The sequence below is a fragment of the Eucalyptus grandis genome, chromosome 1 (assembly GCF_016545825.1).
Source record: "Eucalyptus grandis isolate ANBG69807.140 chromosome 1, ASM1654582v1, whole genome shotgun sequence".
NCBI lineage: Eukaryota > Viridiplantae > Streptophyta > Magnoliopsida > Myrtales > Myrtaceae > Eucalyptus > Eucalyptus grandis.
Genome location: NC_052612.1, coordinates 35,580,189 through 35,589,615, shown reverse-complemented (window position 1 = coordinate 35,589,615; position 9,427 = coordinate 35,580,189).

The window sequence follows — 9,427 nt, the reverse complement described above, 5'->3', positions numbered from 1 at the left end:
TCACCGATCAATCTAGGAACGTTATCCCCATTCAACGAGAATTCAATTCTTCTCGGACTTGCTATTTGCTCAGCAAGAAACGAACTCGTCCTAGCACCCTTGTCATCTTAGCAGCAGAGAGCGCAGCTTCGTTTGAGCATCTTTTGCCCCGGCCATTCACTTTCCGCCCACTAAGACCAGTCTCACTAGTACTTATCAATTCGACTCATGCTGGAGCGAGGAGTCCAATTCTCCGACTCACCTCCCAAGTGATATAATCATTCCATTCTAGAACTCCTAACACCTGAATCTTGGCTTCTCTGGATAGACGCACGAAGAAACGAGGGATTTCACCAGCTTCGCTGGTTGACTTGAACGTAATAGTTCAGTGGGTGGGACTGCCGCGTGGAGACAAGCTGCTTCGTTCGGTGGGTTTTGATCTTCACGGACCAATTGGGTTGCTCGGTCTTCATGGACTCCACGAGATGCACGGGCTGAAGACGTTGGACTCGTGGCGGCATGAAGGAAGCTCTCCCATGGATCCGGGGCCTCTTCTGGTTTCGTTGTTGACCGAGCGTGAGCTGGCTGAACACGAAGCGGTGGAGAATTCGGCGGAGTTGTATTTATTGTGACACCATTGTACCTCACACTCTTCACCAGATAACCCCAAGTGCCACTCACAAGTGTGTCACTTACCCAAAATTCCATAGAGGTATTCCTTATGCGGCTATCCGATACCATTTGTTATGGGCCAAAAGTTTCCTTGGCCTCGAAACAACCCGCGAGCGCCTAGCAAGCGGAATTCAGCAGGGCTTTAGTCAGTGCATCCTTCCTTCTTTAGCTCCAAACCCACACTTGGATTAGAAGGTTCGACAAACAATACATGGTCAACGCTCCTTTATCCTGAATGCTTCTTCGCACGAGATCCCACCACGCCTGTATTTTTCTGACTTCGCTCGCAATCTATTATTCAACCATACTAGCATCTAGTCCATCGAATGGGACAACTGCGAAATGGTTATTGATATGCCCGTGAGTTCTCTTTAGGCACAACAACCGGATTAAATAGGCACCCGAGCAAAGCCCATTTCGGCCCGACAAGCCATGACCTCATCAGGAGAGCGGCATCAGCTCCCAACCCGTCTTCAAAGCTCCCAAGTGATATAATCATTCCATTCTAGAACTCCTAACACCAACCGTCCTGACGCCACTCCCATGGACCAGTTGTATTCTACCATTGTACCTCACACTCTTCACCGGGGCCCGAAGATAACCCCATCACTGGTGCCACTGCTTGAAATAAAACTGAATTGGGCCTGTCTTTGCTGGGCCCGAAAGACTGAAATTGCTGGGCTTCCAATCCAATTGATGCTGGGCTGGAAATGCCTCTGCAGATGGGCTGACGCAAGCTCAACTGGAGATACTGGGGGAGGATTCACGGACGGTCAACACCATGACACTAGCCGTGTGGAGACAAGCTGCTTCGTTCGGTGGGGTTTGATCTTCGACGTGAAGGAGAGACGTCTTGAAGGACGAGTGACCAAAGCGGATCCACGCACCCTCTAGAATCGCCGAGCTGGCGTGGTGGAAAGGGATGCATAACTAAAAAGATTGCTAGCTCAAGCGAGGGAGGCATCAGGGGTGCCTCAACAGAAGATTAAGGAGAGCTTTCGGACATTTGGAGGGGGGGCTGAGCTCTTGTTTTTCTCAGCGAAATTTTGCTTACAGTAAAACCAATCATGATCTGAAGACGGGGTTGAAAATTTGGGATGTCACATTATGAGTACGGGAGGATTCACGGACCATGACCGAATACTACCTAAACTGAAAACCCGATTTGATTTTCCTTTTCCTTTTGCCCTGCTGACTAGAACCAAATTGAATAAGCAATAAGAAAAAAGATATATTTAAGTTGGATGTTCAATTTTTATTGATAAATTCATTTTGGGTCAGTTAACCGAATTGAATCGAAATAACTCAAATAAAAACAATGAACAATTATTTTTCCATTATTCGAATCGAAAATTAAACCGAACCGAGAATGTACAAAATTTCAGTTTAGTTTAGACATGCCTAGTCAATGATAGTGACATGCAGTTATCATGGAATTTATAATTTCATCCAATTGGAAGAGTTGCAACTTGAACCCAAACTTGGGGTAATTTAGCGCATATGACCTTCTTGCAACATATTGCTTACATTCCGTATGAGCTCTCTAAAATTCCAATGATTGTAACTTGATTTCGCATTCGGACATTTGGAAGGGGGCCAATCTGTTTCTGAAAGTGCTAGTACGACCACCTAGAGGGCAGTAAACATGTGTGAAAACAAATTTTGCAAAATGCAATAAAAAGCTTTACTTTTATCCTGAGTCCGGTCGACTACAGACTTTGCAGAAGGAATCAGACTTTAACAACTATTTCAAAACACAAAAGTATATCGCAACAAATAAAGTAAATGAGTTAAGGAAAGAGAATGTTGCACGCAAAATTTATAGTGGTTCGGCTTAGATTAAATTTACGTCCATTCTCCCACGCTAATAGCCTTCTAGCTGGATTCCACTATGTAATCAATAAGAGATTACAACTTTGAGTGCAAACACTTAGTAGTAGATCACACTATCTCATTAAGTCACTCTTTTGGTATTTCTCTCACGATCACAAACGTTTAAGCTCACAAGAGACAAGTCTATGATCGAAATTCGCTCAAATTTTGGAATTATAAATTCTACACTCCGTCTCTTATTTGCTCATCAGTCATTCATCTCCTTAGATACTCCTCCACTTTCAAACTAGCCGTTGGATAGTATCTTGAGAATCGTCTTCCAATCTACCCATTGGACAGATTTATATCTAGAAAATTTGGTAGCCGTTGAGTGATAGAAGTAGAATCCCAAATTGATTCTGATCACTCATACAAATAGAATCTTGATTTCCATAAGTAGAACTTCTTCGTATAGAAAATTCTTGTCTTCAAGATCCAATTGTCAATTAATTAGATTGAGTCAATCAAATCAATCTTAATGTGAAATCCAAACAAGATCAATAACCATTATACATTTAGGGCTTGTGTTACGTTATGTCTTGTTCTGGATCTGCTTCGTTCCGTCTAAAGTAGAGTCTGAGTGCAATAGACTTTACAATCTGAACGCCAGTCTGAACATAATCTATTTCTGAACATATTTAACTTTAAAGTCTAAACACAGTCTGAATAAGTTCAATTTCAGCATAAAAGTTTGTCTTCTGGTTCTTCCAAGTATAGACTTTGATAATATCATTTACATGTTCTATCATCTGCATAATCTGTTACTCAACAATTAAACACATTAGTAACCTTTGATTTATTTTGTCATCTTCAAAATATCATAAGGGATTTCCCTAACAATCTCCCCATTTTTTATGATGACAAAACAATCTCTAAATATGCAGATGTGTAATCACACTTTCTAAAATATTGATAATAAATCAATGCAATCTTAAAGACTAATGTAATTCAAGATAACAAATAGATTGAGCATATAATTATATATGTAAAGATAATCACAGCTCAATAAATATCAACACATATGCATATTTATATTCTCTCCCCCTTTTTGTCATAATCAAAAAGCGATAATGATATCATGTAGAGAATATAAAACGATAAATATATCTTGCATGAAATACAATTTCCAAAAAATCAGCTTTTACAAAATAACTCGAATATTAAAGATATGAAATATGGCTCACTTCAATCATATATATCAGCAAATATTCAATTAAAAATCATGGATGCATTATAATATTCACTTATCCTTTTTTCATAAAAAAGATAATGTAAATAATAGATTTATTAATAATAAAAGGTAATAAAAGATGCACTCACTGGATTTTGTAGAACTTGGTAAGTTCTAACACATTTACCTTTTTCCTTTCTTCCATAATAATCAAGATTACGATCGATTCAAAAAGATTTTTCCATAATTGATCAATGCTCCCCCTCAATTTGTTGCCTTTTTGAGATGATCACGATTCTTTCTTTTCTCTTGGATTCGCTTTCTCCCCCTATCATCATGACAATATTTGCAAATAGCACTAATTGTGGCTTGTGCACGTTGAGCAGAATTTTTTCCATTATTTTCTTCGTAACAACAATATCCACAACGATCATTTGCATTTTGAAATTAGAGGCAAAAATTTATTTTCTTCAATCAAGTTCTTCTCGAATTCAACCCACATAAACTTAACAAACTTTTTTTTTTTTTTGGTAAAATGTAAGAATAAACTTAACAAACTTTTTGCACAAATAATTTGTAATAATATCCACATAATATATAATGTCCTTTCTTCAAATAAATAAATTGAATAGCATATATAAAATTATTAATTATTAAAATTTAGAACTACTCAACCTTTCGTACGACACATTAATGAATTTCCTTAACAATTTGCAAAAACTTTGCACAAGGGAATTTTTGAGCCTCCAAAAGATAGTATAGTATCTCCATGATTTTCGAATCAAGCTTTTCAAAATCCATATAGAAGATTCTTTTGCCACCTGCAAATTCTATAACAGATAACAATCTTTGTAAAAATATCACATAATATCTTCCTTCGATTCGTGGATCAAACTTGCTAGATATAAGATATCTTTTAAGAATATATCAAGAGTATCCATAAATACGCAATAATATCTTTCAAGATCTAAGGGATTTCCTTAAGCATAAATCTCAAAAAATATATTATTGATGCATTTCGCAAAATGAAAGTAGATATTTTTATCACGTGCCAAATCAACCAATTTAATTTAAAAAATAAATGCAATACCTTATGTTTATAACAAAAGATATTTGCAATATAAATCATATTTAATTCATAGGCAATCATCTAAAATCATGATAAATGTATGTAAAGATTTGCAAAAATATTCTCTTACCCAAGGTATATGATTGCAATATACCATTGATAAAAAAAAAAATCATTACCAATCTTCACCTAAGATTATTTTCTTATTGCACCAAAATCTACGTAGATTCATAATCATTCTTACCTTATTGAATTTCCTGCAATCAACTCATTTCCTTTTTGGTGTCCATCAATTTGGATCATTCCATTTCATTAGAGTAAAATAGAAAATAAACAGATATTCATTCTTAATTCATCGTAACAAAGTATTAAGGAAAGAATATCTTTGCACAATAAATTAATATCACATAAAACAGATTTTCACTTTGCAAAATATGACAAAATTAGAGAGCATAAAATTAGACAAAATAATTTGCATTATCTCTAAGAAAGATATCAAATCAATCACACATATTAAATAAAATCGCAACTCACAAATCACAAAAACAAATCATACAATTCTTTTTTCAACAAAATAAAATATGATCATTATAAAATCTCAATCAACCAAAAATATATCGAATATCAAGCATAATGAGAATTATGTGCCCAAAAAAAAAATACATTCCTTACCAATTTCTCATTTTCCTTTATTTCCTGCAAAAATAGCTCATACTTTCTTTGGTACTCATATTTTCTTGGGTCCATGAGAGTTAGTAGAGTATGTTGTTTTTACCTAATCTTTCTTAATAGGTCACCAGACTTTAAGACATTCTTTTTCAAAGTGTTCTGAATCTCTACAATTTGAACACCTGAGGGCATTTTGACCAACAGGTTTTGTAAATATCCTTTGAAAATGCTTTTTGTAGGCAAGTTTAGGAGGTCTTTGTCTAAATCTCTCCTTGACTTTAAGAAAATCTATTAGAGAATCACTTTCCTTAATGAAACCAAGTCCCGACTTATTATAGTAATGTACTTGTATGGAAAGGATATGCTCTAATGTTTTTGAACCATTTGAAAATCTTGTTGAAATATTTGAAAATTCTTTCTTCAAAGAATCATTTTCTTTGATAAGTAAATCTCGACTTTCTTTTATTTGTAGAAAATATTTTTGCAAAATTTCAAAATTTTCTTTTTGAGAAAGATCTTGTTGCCTAAGCCATGAATTCTCACTTTTTAGTTCGGAGATCCTTTTGAGAGAGGATTTGAGATTTAAGCAAAGCTCATTTAGATACCTTGAAACTTTGATAGGAATTTTTGAATGACTTACATCGTTTTCCTCATCGGATTCTAAGTTTGTGTCTAAGTCAGACTTTGATTCTGAGTCTATATCTTAGTTAGACTCCGATTCTGATTCCAAATTTTGAGTCTGAGTCTAAATGTGCCATGAAGCATATATTTCCTTATTCATCATCTTCTTTCATGGTTCTTTTCTACCCATTATGCTTGTATTGTCTTATTCCATTGAATTTCTTTCCTTTTCTACTCAGTTTTTTGAATTTCTTGATCATAAAAGCAAGTTCTTTGTCGTCCATGTCATTTTCTAAGTCCATATCATTAGAATTAGCATTAGATTTTAAAGTAATAGACTTTTTACCTTCGGGATCTTCGTCGTTGATTTGTTCTACTTCGTAGGATTGAAGAGTGCTAATCAATTCATCAACGGAGAGTGACATAATCCTTTGAGTCTCCCAAATTGAGGTCTTGACATGGTTCCAATCTTTTGAGAGACCTCGCAAAAGTTTGCTGACCTTCATTGGGGTAGAAATTGGCTGACCTTGATATGCTAAACCATTTACAATTTCTGTAAAACAGCTGAACATATCTCCAATCGATTATCCTTGCTTCATCTTGAAGGATTCATATTTGCCGAGTAAGAAGTTTACTTTTGTCTCTTTAATACAATCAGTCCCTTCATAAGTGACATGGAGTTTATCACAAACTTCTTTGCTGTTTCACATGAAGAGATTCTGTTATATTCAGTAAGAGACAAAGCGTAATATAAAGAATAAATGGCTTTTGCATCAAGAACTTCTCTTTTGGATATCTCCGTTTGAGACATAGGAGCAGGGGGTTTGGTTTCTTTGTCTTTGCCATTCTTATTCAATATAGACGCAATAGTGGGATTGATTCATTTTTCCACAACATCCCATTGTAAGGGATTTCTAGATCTTAGGAATGCTTTCATTTTGTTTTTCCACATGTTGTATTCCTTTCCATCAAAATATGGTGGCCTGGTATTACTTTGCCCTTCCATAAGTCTTGGTGCCAAAATACTAGCCATAGAAAATCTTTAACTCAAAAATAAAAACACTTTTATAAATCGAACACTTAGCTTTGATACCAATTGAAAGTGCTAGTACGAACACCTAGAGGGGGTGAATATGTGTTAAAATAGATTTTGCAAAATGCAGTAAAAAACTTTACTTTTAACCCGAGTCTGGTCGACTACAGACTTTGCAGAAGGAATCAAACTTTAACGACTATTTCAAAACACATAAGTATATCGCAGTAAATAAAGTAAAGGAGTTAAGGAAATAGAATGTTGCACACGAAATTTTTAGTGGTTCGGCTTAGATCAAGCCTATGTCCACTCTCCCACGCTAACATCCTTATAACTAGATTCCACTATGTAATCAATAAGAGATTACAACTTTGAGTGCAAACACTTAGCAGTAGATCACACTATCTCACTAAGTTACTCTTTCGGTATTTCTCTCACAATCACAAACGTTTAAGCTCACAAGAGACAAGTGTATGATCGAAGTTCGCTCAAACTTTGGAATTATAAATTATACGCTTCATCTCTTACTTGCTCATCGGTCCTTCATCTCCTTAAATACTCCTTCACTTCCAAACTAGCTGTTGGACAGTATCTTGAGGATCGTCTTTCAATCTACCCATTCGACAGATCTGTATCTAGAAAATTTGGTAGCCGTTGAGTGATAGAAGTAGAATCCCAAATTGATTCTAATCGTCCATCAAACAGAATCTTAGTTTCTATAAATAAAGCTTCTTTGTATAGAAAGTTATTGTCTTCAAGAACCAATTGTCAATCAATTAGATTGAGTCAATCAAATCAATCTTGATGTGAAATCCAAAACAAACCACTAACCGTTATACATTTAGGGCTTGTGTTATGTTCTGTCTCGTTCTAGACCTGCTTTGTTCTGTTTGAAGTAAAGTTTGAGTGTAATAGATTTTACAATCTGAGTCTGAGTGTAATAGACTTTACAATTTGAACATCAGTCTGAACATAATCTGTTTCTGAACATGTTTAGCTTTAAGGTCCGAACATAGTCTGAATAAGTTCAGTTTCAATATAAAGTTTGTTTTCTGGTTCTTCCAAGTATAGACTTTGATAATATCCTTTACATGTTCAATCATTTGCATAGTTTGTTACTCAACAATTAAATATGTTAGTAGCCTTTGATTTATTTTGTCATCTTCAAAACATCATAAGGGATTTTCCTAACAGTTTCCACATATGGATATTGCTAAACCATGTTGAGCCTTGTCCACATCATAGGTTCATTTATATGGTCTAGTTGTTTAGCACAACCTAAAAATAAGACGGGAGTCGAAGTCACCATTAGTCTCATTTTTAGGGGTCAGCTAGAAACCCAATCAAGAGTCGGGAGTATTCCCTCAATTCCTACGCAAACAGATATCTAGGTTCAGGAACTTGAGTTACGCCAATATTTCTATCAGCGCACTTTTGGTACCTAAACAGTAGGTTGTGTTTACCTAACATGTTCATGCATTTCTTCTTACATTTTTGGGATCGTTAGTCATAAAATGATCATGTGCGGTTAGTCATTTTCATACTATTCTATTTCTAGAAAATAAGAAAAGAAAGCAATCAATGGAATTAAAATTACGAGATAGTAAGTAAACAATTAAGGAAAGCAATAAATCTAACATGCAATCCTAGAAAATACAAAAGAGAAACGCAATTGAAAATGATAAGAAGAGAGGACTCGCACCTCGTCAAGCTTTATACAGACGATGAGAACCCAAGACATATGCCAAGGAAATGAATAATATATGATTATGGTCGAAATGGACATCGACATCCACCATTTTCATGTATTCTCTATCTTTAGGATCCTAATCTAAACCTAGACTACAAAATTATATAACTAGGTGCATATAATGGAAAAAAAAAAACAAGCATACACATCAAAACAATAAAAAACACGACATCATGACAAAATCAATCTTTCGAAAGAAATTCAATGCAAAAGGAAGATTTGGGCCTCGGGATCAGCCTTTGAAATTCATGCGTAGGTCCCTCTAAGATACATACCCAATTTATTTTATGACTTACAGTCATTATTGATTAATTGTGTTCTCGCATAGCCAATATCATTTATAAGTTTCCTAACCAAGCGATCTATGTGATCCCAAGGTTTTCCCTCAATATCATGCATCAACCCTACAATACATCTAAAAGTCACATGTATTGCAGGAATTAAACATGCATGCAGGTCATTTGGACCTTATTTCTTAGCCAATCAAGCAAGAAAGTAAACTGTCAACGGGTTACTTATTGTCAGGAGTATGCGTCAATTACAAACACAGACTTTTCTTATGAATGACGTGATTATATGATGTTTCAAAAA